This window comes from Schistocerca piceifrons, chromosome 5 (assembly GCF_021461385.2).
Source record: "Schistocerca piceifrons isolate TAMUIC-IGC-003096 chromosome 5, iqSchPice1.1, whole genome shotgun sequence".
Classification (NCBI taxonomy): domain Eukaryota; kingdom Metazoa; phylum Arthropoda; class Insecta; order Orthoptera; family Acrididae; genus Schistocerca; species Schistocerca piceifrons.
This window is the reverse complement of record NC_060142.1, coordinates 99370747-99394795: the sequence shown is the minus strand read 5'-3', so window position 1 is coordinate 99394795 and position 24049 is coordinate 99370747.

The window sequence follows — 24049 nt, the reverse complement described above, 5'->3', positions numbered from 1 at the left end:
ACACAGCAGTGCATCTGGTTGGACCTTATTAAAAAATTCACTGGCACTCGTAATAGCAGCAGGCCTGTTCCGAGATGTTCGTTCCCAGGCACCAGCCCTTACCAATCTGTCTTTTGTAGATGATGCTTAAGCCAGTGGAGATCCACATTTGAGGTCCATAACATCGATGGAGTGATTCCCTACCAGTCACTGCTCTGCTCACACGCTTTGCTCACCAGACTGCACTGGATCTACCGGTGGGTAACTGGCGTAACGTTAGTACGTCAGTTTTCAGTAGTTCTGGCATTATCTGATAACACAGAAGAAATAGTCGCGAATTCAAAATTACTCCACTACTGAAATATTTTAGTATTCAGAGCTATCTGGTGTTGTCATCTGCGTGGAAATCACAGCTAAAAATAGTTTTAATAGTTCACAAAGTTCGCGTGAGATGAATCTGGATACATTTAGTACTGGGACTCGAATTCGTTTGGCAAAATCCATGGAATTACTTTTCGGAGAGGAAGGGATGGTTAGCGAAGATGGAAGTCAACTGCCCACCCCTTACGTTAGTCTACCTGGGTAAGACGCGATAAGCCAGATGTCGATAGCGCTGCGCTCTGCTCGGATCGCAAGACAGAACGGACACGATCCCACCAACGTATACGCGTTAACAGCAGTGACTGTGGCACTGATTGCACCAGGCCGCACGGAATGATCGATTTACTGAACAAGAGCGTATCATAATCGATAGGACTTCTATAGGTTATTTACCCCGCAGAAACACATCTTTGCAACTGTCTACAACTATTTCTGTATCTCGCAAGCCACCATATGGCGTGTGGCGAAGGGTACTTTGTACACTAGTGTCACTCTCCCCCCATTTCTAGTTTGTAATGATACTTCAATTACTTAACTATTACGGCACCTCACCTCAACCTCTCGATACCAGCAATATTCTACTGTGTTTCTGTAAAATAGTTAACATATTTCTGTGACAACATTCAGATATGGTTTCATTAATGTTGAGGTACTTCGAGACATCTATATGTATATATTGCAATGATATCATTCTTATGTGTATTCTTTCTTTTGTCACTATGATCATTGACGCACTTGTAACTCTGATTTTTGGGCACGTAAGCGGTTATTAGAGAGTCAAGCTTCGGTTGTCATGTTAAAAAGACGCAAATTATAGTCAGTTTATGAAATGTGAACTTTAACAGTGAGGAAGATATTTTCAAGTATGTTTTATATTGTGAAGTGATGTTTTGGAACGAGTTACGTGATATTACAACAAAAGTAATAAAAAATAAGTGTAACTTCAATTCGGAGTGCTGTTTACTTTTTTACATCATCATTGTCCTAACTTGCTAAAGTTTAATCTTCAAGAATGGTTTACGAAACACATCTATAAAACTTTCGAATATCGCAGAATAACACCTAGGCTTCTTTGCATCCGAGCTTGGAATCATCACTACCTAGATTTTCGACGATTGAGCCGTGACTACACAACGAGACCAGCGTGGGAAACATGAAAAGATGAGTACCTAGTTTAGCCATTACTTCAAGAAATTACTTTATTAACTGTGCTCTAATGACACCTGTCACATAATATAACTTTGTTGTTCCCCGAAAATGCAATATTTAGCAGCGTGAGCAACACTACAATCATAATTAAATTTTGACCTTTGCTGTGGTAGCGTTCTTAGAAGTTCCATTCGCGAATGCTCCTCGCGAAGAACAATTGCTGGAAAACCCTCCTATGAGCCCCGCATCACTCCAAATTTTACATCCATCGTACCATTGGGAGCTACAAGTAGGACAAAGCAACGAGGAGTGGATATAAAATAACGAGGCTATTGCAGTACAACATTTTTTCTCAAAAACATACATATTTAGCTATTCTCACCTGTAATATACTTCCCTCCTCAATCCTTAAAACGCTTCGTGCGAATTTTCTATTGGTTCCTCTGTGAGCTCCTTGATAATACGCGCCAGTTTTTCTTTCACTGCTTCAACGGATGAAATCTTGTTAATTTTCGTGCAGATTTGAGTTTGGGCAATAGACAAAAGTAGCATTGTGTTAGATCAGGTGAATAAGGTGGGTAGTCTAACACTGGAATTCTTTACTTCGTCAGAAACCTCTTAACAGAAAATACGAGTCGTCGGTGTGTTGTCTTGATGCAGAACACATGATTTGTTCTTCCACAATCTGTGTTTCCTTTATCTTACATTCAAACGGTTTTGAGCAAAAACCTCAAGGTAGCAATGTTGATTAAAATTTTTGCCTCCAGGAACTTATCGAAGATATTCCATGAACATCGAAAAAAAACTAACATCGTTGCTTTGAATCGTGGCTAGCTCATTCGAGCTTATTTCGCTCTCGGAGTAGTTGTGGCCTTCATTTGTATGGATTGGCGCTTAGTTTGTGGATCATAAGTGAAAATCAAAGATTGGTCACTTAGTGTTTCCAAGAATTTTGGATTGTCAGTGGTATTCAAAATGTCAGTACAAAAGGTTTCATGATGATCTTTTTGATCGATCGAGAGAATTTTCGGCACCAATTTTGCACAGACTTGAAATGGTTGTGTAAAGACTCCCTTAAGCAATCTTTGTCAGTTCCTGCAGTTTCAGCAATTGATCGAATAGTCCACCGATGTTCAGATCGAATCAGATTGTCTAATTTTCCGAGATTTCCTTCCGTTTTTTACGTTGAGTGACGTACCGAGTGTGACTTATACTCAGCGTCTTCTTTGCCATCTTGGAAACACTTGAACCAATCAAAAATTCGCGTAGGTGATAAACAGTCTTCACCATACACGTAATTAACTAAAAGAAAAGTTTCAGTAACAGTTTTCATTTCAAGTCTCTCATGGAACTTCACAGTACTTCGTTCCTCCATTGATACACTTATCATAATAAAAAAAAATAACAGCTCTTACGCAAAAGAAAGGTCATGGCCACTCTAATGTGCCTACAGACAACAGAGACGCCACTTCGACTGAGAAGGCTTCTCGTTTCACAGTTATTAGTCTTTCATCTTAGGTGCACGTGTACTTACCCTGTGACAGCATCAGCCACGTTAATTTATATCCGCGCATCTTATCTTCTCAGGAATGTAACAGTAAAACACGCCGTGAGGCACAACATGTCTCTCACAGCATGCGCCACTGGAGTCGGCTAATATCTCTGTGACTCCTACGCGCTTTCTAAATGGACCTGTAACGAAACGCGCTGCTCTTCTTTGGATATCCTCTATTTCAGCTATCAATCATATCTGACAGTTATCCCAAACTGACGAACAATATTCAAGCATTGGTCGAACGAAGGTTTGGTAATGTACCTCCTGTGTGGCTTGACTACACATCCCGAGGATTTCTCCAACAAATCTCAGTTGGCATCTGCGGTACTTGTGTTTACTCGAGACTGGTAATTCCACTTTAAATCATATTTCATAGGTGTGACTGCTTCCTATGACAGCTCTTCCATCGTGCTGTGACACAATGCAACACACAATACGTGATTTTGTTTACGTTCTGGTCGACTACCAAAACTCGTACCAAGCGTCTTTCCTCTCCAGGTCTTCCTGAATAACCGTACACTTTTCTATCACTACGACTTCTGTGTGTATAACATACGGCCTGCAGGGGTGGACATGGTCCCAAGGGAGCTTTCCAGAATGACGAGATCATCCAGGAAAAGTCGCGAAAACGTTTCCGGGCCTTTACATTCCCTCTCCCTGGGACTAGCCTCGTCCGTCGACGGTTGCAGCGTGCTTTTTTCTGTCCGATGGATCATAAAACATGATTCATCAGGAAAGCCCACCTGTCGCTGCTATGTGAATTTCCAGTTCGGTATTCGAGTACAAATTCCAGTCTTCGTCGCCGAAGAACAGCGCTCACCACCATTGGTGCATGAACCTGGAGCCCGCTGCGGAGGCCCATAAGCAGCAACATTCGCTGAACGGTCGCTGAGGAGAAGATTTTGATACCTCCTGTGTTCGTCTGGGATGTCGGTTTCTCAACAGCCTCACGACTATTCACCCGTACACATTTCCGCAGCTGTCGTTCAAATCTGTCGTCTATGTCTCGTCAAGAAACACAGGTTCCTCGGCACCGGTTTTATGTAGCGCCATTTTGGCATGCAGGGCGGCACGCGAAAAGTTTACCAACTTAACCGTTTCAGAAATGCTTCCACACATGGCCCCAAAACCAATGATCTTGCACTTTTGGACCCCAGATAAATCGCTCCCATTCCGCAATACTACAGCGACTACATCTACATGTGTACAGCGCAAGCTATCATACACTGCATAGCGGAGAGTACCCTGTACCACTACTAATCATTTCGTTTTCTGTTCTACTCACAATTAGACAGAGGGAAAAACGGCTATCTATATTCTTCCGTACGGTCTCTAATTTTCGTATGTTATCTTCGTGGTCCTGACGCTAAATGAGTGTTGGCGGCAGTAGAAACGTTCTGCAGACTGCTTCAAATGCCGGTTCTCTAAGTTTTCTCAATAGTCCTCCTCGAAAAGAACGTCACCTTCCCTCCCATTTGAGTTCCGTAGCATCTCCGTACTACTTGCGTGATGTTGGAACCTACCGATAACAATTCTAGCATCCAGCCTCTGGAGTGCTTCCATGATTTCCTTTAAACCGATCTGGTGCGATTCCAGAATACTAGAGCATGGCTCAAGAGTAGGGACCAGTCGCGTACTGTATGCAGTCTCTTTTATAGATGAACCATATTTTCCCAGAATTCTCCCAGTAAACCGAAGTCGACCATTCGTCTTCACTACCACAATCCACACGTGTTCGTTCCAGTTCATATCGGTTATCAACGTCACGCCCAGGTATTTAAACGACGTGACGTTGTCAAGCAGGGCATTGCTACCGCCGTATCCGAACATTACTCGTTTGTTTTTCCTATTCATCCGCATTAACTTACATTTTCCTATATTTAGTGGTATGCGCCATTCATCAGACCACCTAGAAATTTTGTCTAAGTCACCTTGTACCGCCCTACAGCAACTCAAACCAAGGCAACATCAGCATACAACCGCACATTGCAGACCACCCTGCTCGCCAGATCATTTATGTATACAGAAAATAGTAGCAGTCCTACCACATTTCTCTGGGCACTCCTGACAATACCCTAGTCTGTAATCAACACTCGCTGTCGACTACGACATCCTGGGTTCTGTTATTTAAGAAGTCTTCGATTCACTCACGTATCTTGAAACTCATACCATGTGCTCGTACCTTTGTTAATAGTCTACAGAGGGGCACCGTGTCAAATGATGTTCGGAAATCTATGAATTCGGAATCTGCCTGTTACCCTTCATCCACAGTTCGCAGTGTATCACTATGAGAAAAGGGCAAGCTGAGTTTGGCACGATTGACGCTTTCTGAAACCGCGCTGATATGTGGATATAAATTTTTCGGTCTGTATTGCAGCGCACTGTTTACCACGTCCCTCTCGACACGCTTTATATACCCTCCATTGTCACTGCTGCCACGTGCCGTCTCTGAGCTGTTATTGCACGCTGAAATTGAACATAGGCGGTGTTCATGATAATGTGTGTGGACCTTTTGTACCAACCCTCCACTGTCAGTGCTGCTACGTGCCGTCTGTGAGTCGTTATTACACGTCGACGTCGAGACATAGGTGTTGTTCACGATAATGTGAGTGGACCGTTTGTATCAGACAGTGGTGCGCTTGAAATTTCCTCTGGTCATCTGACCAAAGAGTGTCACTTGCTTTAATGTATGGAGCAACCATGGAAGGTACAAATACGTCTGAAGAGCATGGTGCATTGGACATTTTGAGACCACTTATATATCGAAATCACCTCAATTAATTAATTTCATTAGTGTGCAGAATACGGTCACCGGCTATACTTGGAAAATTGATAACCATATAACCCTGGCTGACATAGTAACACGAAAAGAGTCATATCAGCAAATAACACTTCTTTTGTCGCCAATATCCTATTCGGCTGCTGCATTTAAATTTACTCAAAGAATGGTTTAATTAATCAAAGAAGACAATTGGTACCAATGTGGCAGCTGCTAGGTACCGTCACACACACCAACCAATATTCGTAAAATATACGTTTCTCTAAACTTATTATTTTCTGCCTGTTTAATAAAAAAATCGATCTTAGTACGAAGTATGTTACAATTACAAGAAAAATTAGAGTGCTAGGGGAGAGGGGAGACGATTTATCAACGAGGTGGTGTGGCACTTTATCTCTCAGTAATAATGTTTATTAATTATTAATGAATTATTCGCATTGTGCGACCGTGATAGTTTTATTTTCATTAATAGTTAGCAAAATATTCAATACGCAATTAACTGCGGTGTCTTGAACTAATAAGACAGACTAACCTAACCGTCCGTCAGTGGTGTACACTTTGGAAGTTACATGTTGGAGAGGCGTTTCGTAGACGAATTGTGCAATACACGTCGTAACAAGATTCTGAACGTTCTTCTCATGTCCATCTAGAAAGCCTTGAAATCATTCCCAAATCGTGCTTCGTAGCTCGATGATGCTGTTTGATTACCGTACTTCACTGTTTCACGTGGATTAGGAGTTGGATCTTTTACTGGTAATACGATTTTAATTTTTTTCATTAACATTTGCTAGATATGGTAATTGGTCCTAAGTATCACTGTTGTCACACACCAATCAAACAAAACGCATTGCTCATTATATGTACACAATGTTTCAGCTTTTCTCTTGTAAAATGGGGTGTGTAAATAGATTGCATTAGGTGCGGACACTTGTTGTCAGTCCAAGGATTACAATCAATGACATTAAATTTTTTGCATACCTGTCTCCCTTTAATAATAAACACGGAAAATGCGACGCAGGCAGACAGAACCAAAATTTCAAATTTTATAATCTGAAATTAAAGAAATTTAAAAGCGGGTTTGACGTATTAAATTCCGAAATATTACGGGCAGCAATAGTTGTAAGAGTTTAATATTACCTGCTGTGACAACAGAAAGGCAATATTTAATGTCCGCATAGGAACGTTACAGCGATCGCGGAATTAGCAATCTCTACTCTTCATTTTAATATTAAAAGCCATGTGGTTCTGTTGCCATACTGAGAAGTATGCGAAACTCCTACGTGAGAAGTAACACAGAAAAAGCTGTAATCTGGCATTTCGCAAATGCGACAGAACACGTAGAATGAAACCCGTACAAGGTGGTCGGACAGCTCTGCTTGCTGGATGGAGAATATGAGAAATGGGCACTACATGTATCGATAAAAAATCATTTACTTGTGTCAAAGAACTACTTTCTTTATCTCACTATTCTCAATTTAGGCTAACGTCTCGCTACAGGTTGTTTCTAAATATGTGGTATCCCCATTCCCTAGGTCTGACTCTCACTTTATGTTCCGTAATCAGAGCTGAGAGACAACACTGTGAGACGGAAGTGCAGCCAGTCCGTAACCAGTACGAGAATAAACAACAAACATATAGATTTCACAGTCTGAGTGTGTCGGAGATCGATTTCCATAAAAATGTCCCGTTCGAAGAAGGATTTGGAACAACGCTTAGCTATCAATTCTTATCACAATATTATAGAGAGGAGTCTACTTCTATAAATAAATGAGTAATTTAACTCCTACACGGACAGTGAAATTTGCTGGAATCTCTTATTAAGAAATATAAATAATTTTAGGAACATCTAAATACGGGAGGACTAAATAAACAAGAGGTGTTTATGAAACCTGTGGTTTCTAAATGTGATTCCTAAGAGACTAACAAATCAGAAAGTTAATTAACATGGAGCAGCAGAGAAGTGTTTCAGTGTGCTGTCAATGTTTACTGCTTTCATTCCGTTGATCCGTGACGGTCAAAACATAGCCCAAATCAAAATACAAATTGGAGTTACAGTTTGATTTATTAACTCAAATGATAAGGAACTATGAGTAAACATGTAATTAACTGTGCTAATGAAGTAACTCCTTTATTGTACTTACTCCAACCCAGGCTGCCGTTCGATATGAGCAAAATTGAAAGTAGAAATGACTATAGGTAATTGCAACAAATTATACTCATGACCAATTGAATTACGCACCCACTGAACAGCGTGCATCTTTCCTTTTCGTCCTTGATGCACAGAAAGCCATAGAGACGCATCATCCTCCGTAACGTATCAACCACCATCGACACAGAAGAAACTGTCCGATCAACTTCTTTTTTTTTTTTAGCACACAAAAAATTACTTTGTTATTGGGCACATGAAAAAGTTTCAGAGATTTTTTTAAGAGTAAACGCTTTTCTTTCTTTTATAGGTTAAAGCTACAGCATCATCAGTACGAGCAACTGATCATCATCTCCTTCTTCTTATACTTATGGCGTGGAGATTATTTTTAGCATATTGGCAAAGCTTTTCGTGTATTTGTCATCCGTAGTGATTGTCTAGCGTTGCTCTGCAATATGTCGTAAATAGTCGCAGTACATTGCTGCTCGGTGAAGTATGTTATGTTTCTGAGTGTGCTATCATACAGAATGCAGTTCTGTTCTTTGTTCTCGGGTATCTGCGTCCTGGTGGTCGTATCAATCTAGCTATATATACATTTGCAAGGGTTGACCTGCCGATCACTGTCAATTTCTGACGGATAAAATTCCACATATCACCTACGTGTCAACAATTACATCTGTGGATTACTGTATCAACGTCTCTGCATATAATTCAGGTGTCTGTCTAAGGAATACTTTTGGTAGTTTTCCAGTCGTCGGGAATTTCTCACTCAGTAACATTTTAGCCGAGCGGTCTAACGCACGGGTTTCCCAAGCGGGAAAGGAACGCAGGATCCCCGGCACGAATCCGCCCGGCGGACTTGTGTCGAGGTCTGGTGAGCCGGCCAGTCTGTGGATGGTTTTTAGGGGGTTTTCATCTGCCTAGGCGAATACAGGCTAGTTCCCCTTATTCCGCCTCAGCTACACTATGTCGGTGACTGCTGCGGAAGCAATTTCTCCACGTACGCGTACACCACCATTACTCTACCACGCAACCAAAGAGGTTACACTCGACTGGTGTGAGACGTTTCCTGGTGGGGGGGGGGGGGGGGGGGGGCACCGGGGGCCGAATCGCATAATAACCCTGGGTACGGTGTGAGGCGGCAGAGGGGTGAAGTGGACTCCGGTAGTCGTTGTGGGGTTGTGGACCACTGCGGCTGCGGCGGGGACGGAGCCTCTCTGTCGTTTCTAGGTCCCTGATTAACCGAAAACATACAACAGTAAAATTTAATTTCGCATATACTAAACGGCGAGCTAATGTCAGGTCTGGTGTAGGTAACAAACGTCCCCATATGTTTCTAACCCCTTGTCCCTTGCAGATGTAGTGCTTATCGGGTGAAATTAATGCAATTTGCAAATAGATGACTATATGGCTGGCGCAATCGTCTTGAGTAATAGAGAGGAATTCCATTGATTTACTCAAGGCAACCAAACATCCTGTCCTAAATTGAGAAACTTGTACTAATTCGTCTACACAAAGGATATATATATATATATATATATATATATATATATATATATATATATATATATATATATTACTTAAGAAATCTTCGATTCACTCACGTATCTTGGAATCTATTGCATGTGCCCGTACCATTGTTATCAGACTACAGTGGGGCACAGTGTCAAATGCTGTTCGGATATCTGAATGTTGCCCTTCATCCACAGTTCATTACGAGAAAAGGGCAAGCTAAGTTTCTCACGCTTTCTGAAACCGTGCTGATCTGTGGATATAAATTTTTTGTTCTGTATTGCAGCGCACTGTTTACCACGTCCCTCTCGACACGCTTTGTATACCCTCCACTGTCAGTGCTGCCACATGCCGTCTGTGAGCTATTATTGGACGTCAACGTCGAGACATAGGCGGTGTTCACGATAATGTGATATATATATATATATATAAAACAAAATCAAAATTCAGAAGTGACGACTAACATAGCAGTACACAAAAAACAAAATCACAATTTAGAAGTGACAGATGATGCGCTCCAGATGAATCCTGAACCAAAGCTGAATTCCTAGCACATTAATTTTCCGCGTTCGATTTTTGATAACCTTCGTTGTTTTGTGGCTGTAAGTTGAATAAGACAATCGTCAGGAAGAATCAACGTGGCAGGAAGTGAGATACTTAAGTACTGACAAATGATGATGGGTGTTTGAAACTGTTAACGACTCTAGATCCTTTAATAATGAATACAGTGTGCCGATCAGTTGAAGGGGAATGAACATTTCAAAATGAGAAATGGCAGGACTTGAACGAACAGGTATAGGTACAAGAAAGGTAACAGCGAAGAAACCTTGTGTAACAGGACGTATGTAAGACCGACGAAAGCAGAGATTACAAATACGCTCAGGAAAATACAGAAGTCCAGGCATATCACTCACTTACGAATTCAGTAAATAAGAAGTGCAGATAAGCTAAGACGAAACGCCTGTATGAAAAATCTAATAAACACGAAAAAGAAGGAAGGACACATCTAGAACGTAAAAATGTTAGAAATAGCCTTCGGTGAAAATGAAGGTAAACACGTCAACATTAAGAAAGGCGAGGGATTTCGCGGCTAAACTTAGAAGATAGTACTGATGGAAGGAATTTCCTTACGACCTTTAAGAAAAGTGGGCAATGATTACTGACATGATAGAAGAAGAAATGGAAGTCGATTTGAAAGACATGGAGTATCCAATAGTACAATCAGAAATTGCCAGAAATATGGAACATTTGCAATCCAGTAACACAGAATCAGTAGATTACATTTCTTTAGAATGTGTAAAATCATTATGGCAATTAATCATGTAGGTGTGTAGAATCGGTGAGATTGGGGACATATCGTCAGACTGTCAGAAACATATCACATACGCAATTCCGAAGTTAGCGAAGATAGATAAGCGGGAGAATTAGCAATCAATCATCCTGAAAGCTCATCCACTCAGATGGGTGATAACATTAATATACATAACAAAGCAGAAAACTGAGGACCTCTTTCTGCGACGGTCAACTGACTTTTAGGAAAGATAAAGGCACCAGACAGTCAGTCCTGACGTTACATTTGATAATGGAAGCAGATCTTTACACAAATCAAGCAACTCCATGAGATTTGTCGACATAGAAGAAGCATTGGATAACTAAAATGACGCAAGTTGTTTGACATTTTTCGAAAAATAGGAGTAAGCTATAGGGAAATATATAAACTATATATGCAAAGGTGTAAGAACTAAGAAGCAACAATAACAATGTGAGATAAGGAACGAAGTAGTCGGATTAAGAAGAGTGTAAAACAGGGATGTAGTCTTTCTCCCTTACTATTCCATCTGTACACCACAGAAACAATGAAGGGAATGAAAGGTAGGTTCATCAGAAGGATAAAAACTCAGGGTCAAATCGTGTAAATGATAGGATTCGCTAATGACGTTGCTCTTTTATTATTTGCTGACACCATCTGTTTGTTAGTGCCTCCCTTCTGAACATCCGATTGCCTTCAGTTTAAATGAACTGTAGCAATACAATGGGAAGACTGCAATTAAAAACCCACGGTGCGCTGTAACGTTAATATGGAAGAACGCAGTGAGCATAGCCTTCATATGTGACCGCAGTTGCCACTTTTCATGCTTGAGACGTCCGAAAAAATTTGATAGCATGGGGCATCAGATATGCCAAGCGACTTTTCTCACTGTGATTCGGAGATGGTTCATTGTCATTTTCATTACAATTCCACCTGTGTCATCGTTTGAATATGTACTAGGGAGTCCAGGGAGCTCGTAAGGATGGAATACTCAGCTGTAAGATACACTGGCAGTATATGAAAGAAACGTAATACTTCAGTATTTCTGCCGGCTCTTGAGAACTTCTTAACAGTCTGGGGCGCACACCTGGTTGGATCGATAGATGGCATTGTAAAGATCCAACAGAGTAGCTGCATTTCGTCACGGGGTCACTGAGTCAGCATTACAGCAGTGCCCAATAGCAAACAGACAGACACTGCAATAAGGATGTTATGACTACGGAGAGATCCGCCGTTGAAATTCTGAGTGCGTACTTTCCCAGAAGAATCGGGCAACATGTTTACTGCTTCCACTGAGTATCACAAAACTACCAGCACCAGAAAATTCAAATACATTGCAACTCATACAGTGGCGTAAAGATATGTAAAATTTTTCTTCGTTGGAGTTCACAGTGTCATCTGAAACGATCGCTAGACGACCCCATGGCCCGACGGCTTCGCTACAATATGAGCCATCTCGTCCAACGGTTTTAGGTAGGAGGCTAGATTCTATTCCACGAAACGGCCTTAAATCTACTCTAACCTCACCTTCATCGGTCTCGAAAAGTAAGTGGCGAATACTGTGAACTCTTTCAAAGGTAATTGGAATAACTGGGCAAGTTTAACTAATAACTGACAAGAGGAGAGAATTGTGCTGATACCTACTCGAGATAACTTTTGGTGGCGTTGAAAAGCAAGATTACACACACTCTGGACAACTTGAAATAAATTCAGCCATATAAACATACGTCAATAATATACAAATTGAAGATACAGCTGCAATGCGACATTATGCGAAATCAGCAAGCTGAGGAGACACTCAACCGACTAGTGGACCTCCAGTGTCAAGAAAGCTGACAATGGCCGGGCGAGTTGTGTGCTGACCACTTGCCACTCCATACAACATCCAATGAGGCCATCGCCCGAGGATGCCATGGTGTTCAGTCGGTGCCGATAGGCTCGTCTAGGCACACAACGATGACTTTTTGTTCATATAAGAGAATCACCAACCCACTGGCATTAAAACATCAGTAAGCTGTAATCATAATTCGTAGACAGCTGTGGTCTCGCGGTTCTAGGCGCTCAGTCCGGAACCGCGCAACTGCTACGGTCGCAGGTTCGAATCCTGCCTCGGGCATGGATGTGTGTGATGTCCTTAGGTTAGTTAGGTTTAAGTAGTTCTAAGTTCTAGGGGACTGATGACCACAGATGTTAAGTCCCATAGAGCTCAGAGCCATTTGAACCATTTGAATCGTAGACAGCTAGTGGCAGCCTACCGCAACGCAAAAGGCATGTGCTACAGTTACTTTAAGCATCAGAGTTTACATCTTCCCCCTTCTTCGCTTCCTTTCGGGTTATAATCAAGGTCCCAAATTTCTGCAACAGTTTATGTCCTTATTGCAGATGACATTCTGTATAAAGTATAAACATGTTTGGTGTATTTGTGTTACAAAGTTTTCGAGAAGGGAAAGCCCTTCTATAACAATAAACAGGGTTCTGCAAACAGAGATCGTGAGAAACTGAAATCGCTGTGTCCGCCGATGGGGTCCACAGCACGTAGGCATCGACGCTCAGGTCGATGCGTGTACCTCGACTTCACGAAGGCAGTTCACTCTTTCCGGGGACACCGTTTAACGAAGAAAAAATGAGCTTACCGAATGTCGGGCCGGACTTATAACTGGATTAAAGACTTTCTTGCAGACAGGACGCAACACGTTGCTTTACAAATGTAAAGTTAATTTTGGAGAGCCACGAGGTTGCGTAGCAAGACCGTTACTGACTCCACTGTATCTAATTGATCGAACAGAACGCGTCGGTACCTCTTTAAGGCTCTTCACAGATGATGCAGTTGTCTATAAGAAGGTAGCAACCCCAGAAAACAGTAACGACTAGCAGAAGGTCCTACAGATGATGAATAAATTGTGCAGGGGCTCACAACTGACTCGGAACTAAAATACGTCTACCATAAGAAAACAAATCCACTACTGTATAGTAACCTCCAAACGAAAATATTAATTAAATGAACCAAGTGTAACCTCCCCACAAAAATATTAATTAAAATGAACCATGTGCAACCTCACCACGGAAATAATAATTTAATGAATTTTAAATATTGTAACCTCTGAAAAAAATTAGGTTCCCATTTATAATCTCTGTGCAAAAATGCATTCAAATTTACTGTACCCACAAAATTCTTTTCTCATTGAATGTAAGCTCGTAACAGAAAAATTCCTAAACCCAGAAATCAAAAAAGAAAATTCTGTAACCTAGTGAATTTTATGACGACAGCAGCGCTGCGCCACGGCCCTGTGCTCTGAATAAAAAAAATTCTTACCTCAATAAAAACTGCGAATATATATCTGCTCTTACCTAAAAAATTTTCGGCGCAGCTCCGTGCAATGCTGGCCTATGCTTTGTGACTCGTGAAAGGAATTATCATGCATTGAAAAAAATCTTTAAATTGAAATGAGTGCTTCTCTTTTTTAAAAAAAAATTTACTTTATATTATAAAAATTAATATTGGGGCATTTTTTAAAAGAAATTGGATGACATTTAACCTGCCAGGAAGTTTCACATTTAACATACATTACTAGATATGCACAAGGCTGCTTCTTTACCATCTACAATAATACTCATTCTCCAGAGTCGCGACCAGGGCAGACTGCAGACAAGCGCAGACACGCGCTGACTACCGTCGACTACTGACGACTACTGACGACTAGCGACAAGCAACAACTAACTACATACTGCTCTCTGGTCAGAGACTCTCCTAAGTCTTGTCTGTTGCAGGCAGCGCATATAGCGCATACCTCTTACATAACCCTCCACTGGGGGGGGGAGGGGGGCAAATATTTGACAGCGATGGTGTGTCAATTGGACTTGCCATGAGAAACAAATTTTTCTAAATTAACTAAGTTTACCTTCACAGAATATATACATATATATAAGTGCAGAACATGAAATAAAATATAGTGCACATGCACTGAGTACAGAACATATCAGGAAATCACAAAATCTATACGGAATGAGTACAAATCATATTAACAAATGACATAAAGTACACACGCACTGTGGTTCAGAACATATCAGCAAATCACAAAATGTATACGCAATGAATACAAATCATATTGACAAATGACATAAAGTGCACACGCACTGTAGTTCAGAACATATCAGCAAATCAAAAAACGTATACGCAATGAATACAAATCATATTAACAAATGACATATAGTGCACACGCACTGTAGTACAGAACATTTCAGGAAATCACAAAATGTATACGCAATGAATACAAATCATATTAACAAATGACATAAAGTGCACATGCACTGTAGTTCAGAACATATCAGGAAATTAAAAAATGTATACGCAATGAATACAAATCATATTAACAAATGACATAAGTGCACACGCACCGTAGTACAGAATATCACGAAATCACAAAAAGTGTACGCAATGTGTACAAATCATATCAACAAATGACAAAAGTGCACACACACTGTTGTACAGAACATATCAGGATATCACAAAATGTATAGGCAATGAGTACAAATCATATTAACAAATGACAAAAGTGCACAAGCACTGTAGTTTTCTTTTTTTTTACTATTTTCCAAGAACTAGGCTAGGAAAGGGAAGGATTGCATCATGGTTGTAGCACATTAGGTTGCAAGCAGCTGCACTGAAAGTCCATATCTTTCTACAGAAGCACAACACCAAGTGAGACAATTGAAGTTTTTTTCCCTGAAGTATTAATCAGTGTAGCCAAGATACTGAAATGTCGTACTAATATTCCATTTTATCATTTTGGTAGTACATTAGGTACACCAAACAGTGGGACCATAATAACATCTCCATCGCTCAAGGTGGTGGACAGCATGTCATGTCAACACCATGTTCTTGTAAGGTACACCAACGTAGAATTAGTGCAAAAACCAGATATAGTGCTCCATGAGCATGAGGATAGACAGGACAAACGGATATTACAGTAATTTCTGGTAATTAGGTCAGAAGGTGAAGGACATTAAGTCACATGCTAGTCTTCATTGAGAATTACACTGGTCTAACAACTGATTTAAGTAATTCGTGGCATTCATCGCCCAGTTACTGAACATTTCTGTACCATGTATGAAGTATTACAGAATAATGTTCATAAGTTATCTGTTTACAGAGAACATTGGCGCTCATTGACCAGTTACAAACCATCAGAAGTCATCAATCAAAACAGGAGCTAATGAGTGTAGCATCAAGCTACTGGTATTCATATATAAAGCATGAAAGAGACATAATATAAATTTAAAGTATAAGGAACAGTGGCATTCATTGGTCAGCAAGTATTGAACATTACAGAACATTTTTCATCATTCAAGTCTCATATGATACATTTAAAAATAATTATTGGCACTCATTGGCCAGTTACAAAACATCAGAAGTCATCAGTCAAAAAAGGAGCTGATGAGTGTAGCATCAAGCTACTGGTAATCATATATATAGCATGTAAGTGATATAATATAAATTTAAAATATAAGAAACAGTGGCATTCATTGGCCAGCAAGTATTGAATATTACAAAACATTTTTCATCATTCAAGTGACATATGACATATTTAAAAATAATTATTGGCACTCATTGGCCAGTTACAAAACATCAGAAGTCATCCTTCAAAACAGGAGTTAAAGAGTGTAGAGCATGCATGCATAATTACAAAATATCATTCGCTATTACTCAGAACTCATCATTCAAGTGACATATGACATATTTAAAAATGTAACACTCTGTAACTATTACTCACATCTGTGATTAGAAAACATCATTCAGTATTACTCATAACTCTGTTAAATTGGTATCATTATTTGGGACTGGTAATACATTTTTTTGGGCTAGCAATGCATTGCGTTGGGATCGATAGTTAATTGCTGGGGCATAACAATATTTGCTTTTGACTTATTGCGGCAAATGAAGATGGGTAACGTCATTTGTCATGAGTCAGCTGTAGCAAGGCTATGAAACAAATAGAGTATATGTGATCACATTCATGAATGACACGCACAAATGGGTAAAAAAATGCAAGTTTAATGACCAACTGTTTATAGCACATTAATTTCATGAATAGCTTCTCCTGCAAAAACTACAAAATGGATTATTAAGCTGAAAAAAGAAACACATAAAATGCTGAAAAGTAGTGAACTTCGAATTAAAAGGTAATGAAATGTGTATTAAGTATATATGTTCTCTAGCTTATGTCGCATACCATGTGACATAAGACATACTGTCAAAACGAACTGCAACAAATACCTAAATAACCACATAGCATAAATACATAAACTTCAACATTATCCTCATCTGCAAAGAAAAACTTCATTATCAGTACTATCATCACCTGCAAAGAAAAACTTCCATATTAGCGTATTCTTCATCACTATTCATCATCATTCATTATCATCTGCAAAAAAGACACTTCATCATACAACAATTCATAGTATAGAGTTCCTTATTTCTAGCATATTTCATCACTAAAACTAAGATGTGTAGTTCTGTCTGAAGCCTGCATCAATCGCCTCGTATTCTGAAAGAAAAATTTAGTTAAGAATGCTATCATACGATGTGTATAGTATGTTCTTGTTAATGCTTGTTAATTCTGACCCATTTACTCTTCGTGACGAGGTATTGCATCTTCTTTCGTTCATTCCGAAGGTGAAATTCCCATAATTTATTTCTTTTACTCGTTATTTCTTTCCGAAAATGATGAACAATAATTAATGTCTTGCATTTAAATCATATACCCATTAAATAAAAACTGGTTTCTAGTGATATAATTAAGCATATAGCATAGCATGACAGAAAACGTAATATGTCCAAAACATAGAGTGCACGTGCAAAAATGTACACAGAGTCTCACAGTGTAGTAGCAAAAAACTGTAAAATAGTCACGATGTTGAGATATCATAAGGCAAATGTCAAAGTCAACTGGTGTTTTTTACATCTTAAATATTTGATACTGCATACAAACAATCATACATACATGAAGAATGGAAAGTGAACACAGTCTGATGTGTAACGTCAAGAAAAGTGACCTGCTAACCTTACCTTCCCGGGCACTTGCCAAGAAAAAATATGACAATCATCAGTAAGTAATCATATAAATATAATTGCATAAGTGGTCATAAAATGTGTATGTTCATCTGGAAAAATGTGCATGGTCTGATGTGTAACGACAAGAAAAGCGACCAGCTAACCTTATCTTGCCGGGCACTTGCCAAGAAAAAATACGATAATCATCAGTAAGTGTTCATGTGAACACTATTGCATAAGTGGTCACAAAAAAAATCAGGAAATGGCATTACAGTGTGATAAATCATAAAGTATGTTCATTCAATAAAGGGTTTGATGTTGGAGATATGGTGATTCCCTTTGGTTTTTCTGGTTCTCAAGGTTTCGACATGTACTACATTGGGGTGAGGAATGCTGCGAATTCGATGTGGACCTGCATACAGAAGCTCAAGTTTACTACATCTACTTTTTCCTCTATTAGATAAATAATGTGTGCGTACTAATATCTTCTGTCCAATGTGAAAGTCACGACGTGTACAAACCTGTTTTTGCTGTCTTCTCCGGCGCTCTGCGGCACGTTTGATGTTGTTCAGCGCAATGTCAATTATTTCATGGTGTCGTAGTCGACGAGATGTAGGAAAGGTTACTAATTCTTTAATTTTGTTAGGTGGTTCAACATTTTTCAGTATAACAGACGGAGATAGCATAGTAGATTCTTTTGGTATGGAATTAATCACATCCTGGAATGAGAGTATGTGTGTGTCCCAATCAATACGTCTTTTACGGCAGTATATTTTACACAGTTTACCAATTTCTTTCATTAATCGTTCACAAGGGTTCGAAGAAGCATGGTACCTGGATATATAGATCGGAGAAATGTTTCTAGCTTTGCGTAACAGAGTGAAGGTAACAAAAATTTGAAGTGAGTTTAACAGCGACAAAGATGTAGTAAAAACCTCTATTAGTTCTGGGAATCGGACCAAAAATGTCTACAGCGACCATGTGCCTCAATTTAACAGGTACAATGTGATGTAATGGATGCATATGTTACGTCGTATCTGACTTAGATTTCTGGCAGATTTTATATGACGCTAAAACTCGTCGAACACATTTCTCCATGTTGGTAAAGTAACAGTTCTGTCTCAGTATAAGAAAACATTTTCTGGCTCCGTAATATGCGTAACTTAAATGAGTATACCAGATTAATTTGTTAACAAGTTCGTCAGGAATGCATAATAACCAATTGTTGCTGTCAGGGTGAGAGCGGCGAAACAGAATGTTATGCGTACAATGTAATGGTTTCTAATGGTAACATTATTCCTATCTTGCCAAAGGTGTTTAATTTCTTTCCATACGTTGTCTTTACTCTGCTCTTGTGCTATGTCTTGTAATGACGACGAAATGAAATTTTCAAATGCAACTTGTTGAATGTGCATGACGCTGAAATTTGCTTTGCAGAAGTTGGTTGCGATATCTTGCTGATTGTTGCTGAGAGAACGGAATAGTGCGTCTGCTACAATATTTTGTGTACCGGGAATGTGAACAATTGTAAAATTAAATTCCTGAAAATAAAGTTTCCATCTACTTAATCTGTCGTGTGTAAATTTTGCGGAAAGTAAAAACTGTATAGCTCTATGATCTGTGTAAACGGTAGTGTGTCTTCCATAAAGAAAATGCCGAAATCTCGTAAATGCCCATACAACACATAATGTTTCAAGTTCTGTAACAGACTAATTGCGTTCAGCAGGTGACAGAATGCGGCTCGCAAAGGCGATGTTTTTAATTACTGTAGTGCCATCTTCTTCAATTTCCTGAAAATGTGTACGCCTAAAGCGGTGTTAGAACTGTCGGTGGCAATGGAAAAATTTCTAGTAAGATCTGGATGTGATAAAAGTGGAGCATTCAACAAGGCATGTTTCAAATAACATTTTCGTGAACAAGATTCTGCGTGTCAAAGGTATTGCTTGCGTTACTGGAAGATGCAACCTGTACTGTATCTAGTCAAATTCTATCTGACGTGCTATTATTTTCGGGAGGATGCTACGGCATTTCCACTATTTGTACTGTTCTGTTACTTCTTCCTGACGTATTACGTTCGGGATGATAACTACTGTCTGGTTCATTCATGATAATATGTTGTTGCGGATGATTTTGCTGCTGATAAGACCGACTGTTATTAAACGTACGCTGAAAATTGTGCTCATTACTTTTACGTCTGTCATGATAGTCATTTCTATACGGTGCATTGCGATAGGAATTGAAATAGTGTGTTTTCTGTACGTACCGATTCCCTTGTTGCTGTGCGTTACTATTTGTTGGAGCTGACGCCATACGTCTAGGCGACGAAACATTAAAGCTTGGTTGACCTTGTACATTACATTGTTGGTTAGGTATGCTAACTGGCTGGTTTTGTTGCTATTGCGGTGAGAACCTCTATTGTTACCAAAATGTGGTACCTGTTGCTGATAATTTTATACATACTGATGATTAAATTTTTGTCTGTTATTAAAGTTCTCGTGGTTGTCATTTCTGGAGTGTATAATGATAACTGTCACTTTTGGTATAACTTGTCGTATCAGGTTTTCTTTACATGTTTCTTAATCCTAGATAGAGCGATAGTTGTAGAGCTGTTTTGATAGATATAAAGGATAGTAGAAGAGAAGGCAGCAGTGCAGAAAACTAAAGATGAAACAGCACTACTACGGCTCGGGGCCCTGTGCACGCTACGGCACATATTCATCGATGCATAATGAATCCCCAGAGGTTTATTACGTGCTACAAATAAATTTTAGTTTCTGCGTTACAGGCAATGCCGGTGAAAATTCAAAAGCAAATTGCTGTATCCATGCCAATTCTAGTTTCTGCAGTACAGACAATGGCTTGAAAGTACCAAAATAAATCGACGTATGCAGTTCAAAGCGTGTACCTATGCTCTGTCATTTTTAAATACCTTAGATTTTTTTACGGATAAAAATTGCTTCTAATCAACGTTATCGTCTCTAAATTTGTGAATAGGTTCAGGTTTGTGTCACTTCGTATTCTGTCACGTAGTCTCTGTAAATTACTTAAGTTATACTGGCTGTGTGAGTGTGACAAATGTTTGGAATGTGCTGTATGCTGTGACGTGTTATTGACTGAAACATTTTTCATCTCTGTCACTTCTTGCTGTAAAGTTGACAATTTTCTACGTAATGTATTATTGGACGAATCTATCTCACTGATCGTCTGCTGTAAATTTTGGAATTCAGGTGTTTGATTAAACGAAATCGGTGAAGTATCGTCTGATTTGCTGTCATTATTACTTTCAATAACATCAATACGACTGGCCAATTCATCATATTTTTCAGTCAGTATTTTTACCTGATCATCGTTTTTAGTGTCACAAGCATTAATTTGTTTTTGTATTTTACGTGTGGTTTCGTTCAATTTTTTAACGTCTGCTTTGATGACATCGGAATCCTGTATTAGTTCTAATTGTTCAAATCTGTCGGTCACTGTCTGCAAGTCTACTGTGTGTGTATCTGTTTTTGGTTTAAGATCGGAAATTTCCTCACGCAATTCGGTGTTCAACTGTTTGATAGTATTAATTTCGTCTGATACAGTAGCAATACTGATGTCTACGTATGTTTTTGCTTTCGTAAACAATTTACGTTTATCTTCCTGTCTCTGTGCGGTAATTGTTTCCATCACTTGTCGCTTTACTTTATTCTGTTGCTGTATAAATTTACGGTAACGCGTTTCACTGTTTTATAGGTGGTGATTAAAACGTTCGTCAATTTGGCTGTTCTGTTGTTCAAATTTCGCGTCTACCTTTGCATCCAGTGTGCGCGAAAGTTCTGCTGACATTAATTTAAACTCGTCGCGTAACTGTGTGGCGTTTTCAGAGCATTGTTTACCGACTGCACTAATTTCGTCTCTAAGTGATTCTGTTGTAGCTGCTTGCGTATTCCTTAATTCTTGAGCAACAGATCTAATTTCTTCACTATTTTTCCTAGCACAAGCCTTAATTTCCTCACGTAATTGTTCTTTAGTATCATGACATTGCCAGGCAACGGCTGTAATCTGTTCACTAAGCTGTCAGGAATTGTTGTCTAATATTTCATTCAACTGTTTGGAATTGTTGTCTAGTTTTTCATTAAGTTGTTTGTTCGATTGATTAAAGTCATCTTGTTTTTTACTCAACTGTAGCAATACTGCCATAATTTGATCCAAGCCAAAATTAGCGACTCTATTTTCTATGCTGTGTGTTGGTGTATCTGTATTTGTCACGTTTTCTGTAACCATTTGGTCATTCTGTAATACTTGAAAATGTTTCCCTGTCGGATGTGCTCTGTTAGTCACTACCTCGGAATCAAATAAATCTGTCGTACTTTGAGTACACTGTTCATTTTCGTTACAAAATTTATCTGTTCATTACGTAAATATGGCAAACCGGGTGTGTGAAGCTGGGCAGCGTTCATTGTAACAGAACGTCCCGCGTCATCAATTGTCGTTAAATTAACAGAGGACACAATTGAATTTGTTTGCTCATCATTAGCATTAAAATCATTACTAGTGGTCGGTACGCACTGATTGTCTACAATTAGGGGATTATCATCATTACAATGAGTGTCGCAAGTACCATCAGTCAAATTATTAGAGTCGGCTATTTCACTCATTGCACATCGCGATGTACTGCTAAGAGTTTTTCGCGGCATTTTTCACAAATCAAAATTAAGCACAAATGAAACAAGGAAAATGCAAAAATGCAACAAACACAACTACAACAAAGAGCAACAAATTGCCGATGATCTGCGAAAGAAAGAGTGACAAATTAGTAAATGCGTTGCGCCAGATGCAAACTACATTTGAATGAATGAGAGCAGATATATGACTACTTCTCAGAAGATTCACAAAGAAATACGATCCTGGCCGGATGTCGCCAAGTGTAACCTCCCCACAAAAATATTAATTAAAATTAACCTTGTGCAACCTCACCACAGAAATAATAATTAAATGAATTTTAAATATTGTAACCTCTGAACGAAATTAGGTTCCCATTTATAATCTCTGTGCAGAAATGCATTCACATTTACTGTACCCACAAAATTCTTTTCTCATTGAATGTAAGCTCGTAACAGAAAAACTCCTAAACCCGAAATAAAAAAAGAAAATTCAGTAACCTGGTAAATTTTATGACGACAGCAGCGCTGCGCCACGGCCCTGTGTTCTGAATAAAGAAAAAATTCCTACCTCAATAAAAATTGCGAATATATCTGCTCTTACCTAAAAAATTTTCGGGACAGCTCCGTGCAATGCTGGCCTATGCTTTGTGACTCGGGAAAGGAATTATAATGCATTGAAAAAAAAATCTTTAAATTGAAATGAATGCTTCCTTTTTTAAAAAAAAATTACTTTATATTATAAAAATTATTATTGGGTCATTTTTTAAAAGAAATTGGATGACAATTAACATACATTACTAGATATGCGCAAGGCTGCTTCTTTACCTTCTACAATAATACTCATCCTCCAGAGTCCCGACCAGGGCAGACTGCAGACAAGCGCAGACACGCGCCGACTACCGCCTACTACTCAAGACTACTGCCGACTAGCGGCAAGCAACAACTAACTACATACTGCTCTCTGGTCAGAGACTCTCCTAAGTCTTGCCTTTGCAGGCAGCGCATATAGTGCATACCTCTTACAGTATAACTACACTATCGATGACAAATTACTGGAAACAGTAGCCACCGTATAATACCTAGGACTTTCGATCAAAAATGGCTCGGAGCACTATGAGACTTCTGAGGTCATCAGTGCCGTAGAACGTAGAACCACTTAAACCTATCTAACCTGAGGACATCACACACATCCATGCCCGAGGTAGGATTCGAACCTGCGACCGTAGCGGTCACTCGGTCCCAGAATGCAGCGCCTAGAACCGCTAGGCCACGCCAGCCAGCTTCTATCGATTCTTAGCCGCCTTATGTGGAATGACCACATACTACAAACAGCAGATGAAGCAGATGCCAGACTGAGAGTCATAGAAAGAATATTAAGGTAATGTCATTCACAAAAGACGTGCCTTACAACGAACTCGATCAACCGATTCTTGAATATTGATTTATCACTCTGGGACCCATACCAGATAGGACTGGTATAACACACAGAAAAGATCCAACAAAGAGCGGTGCGTTTCATCACAGGATCCTTTAGTCGGTGCGAGA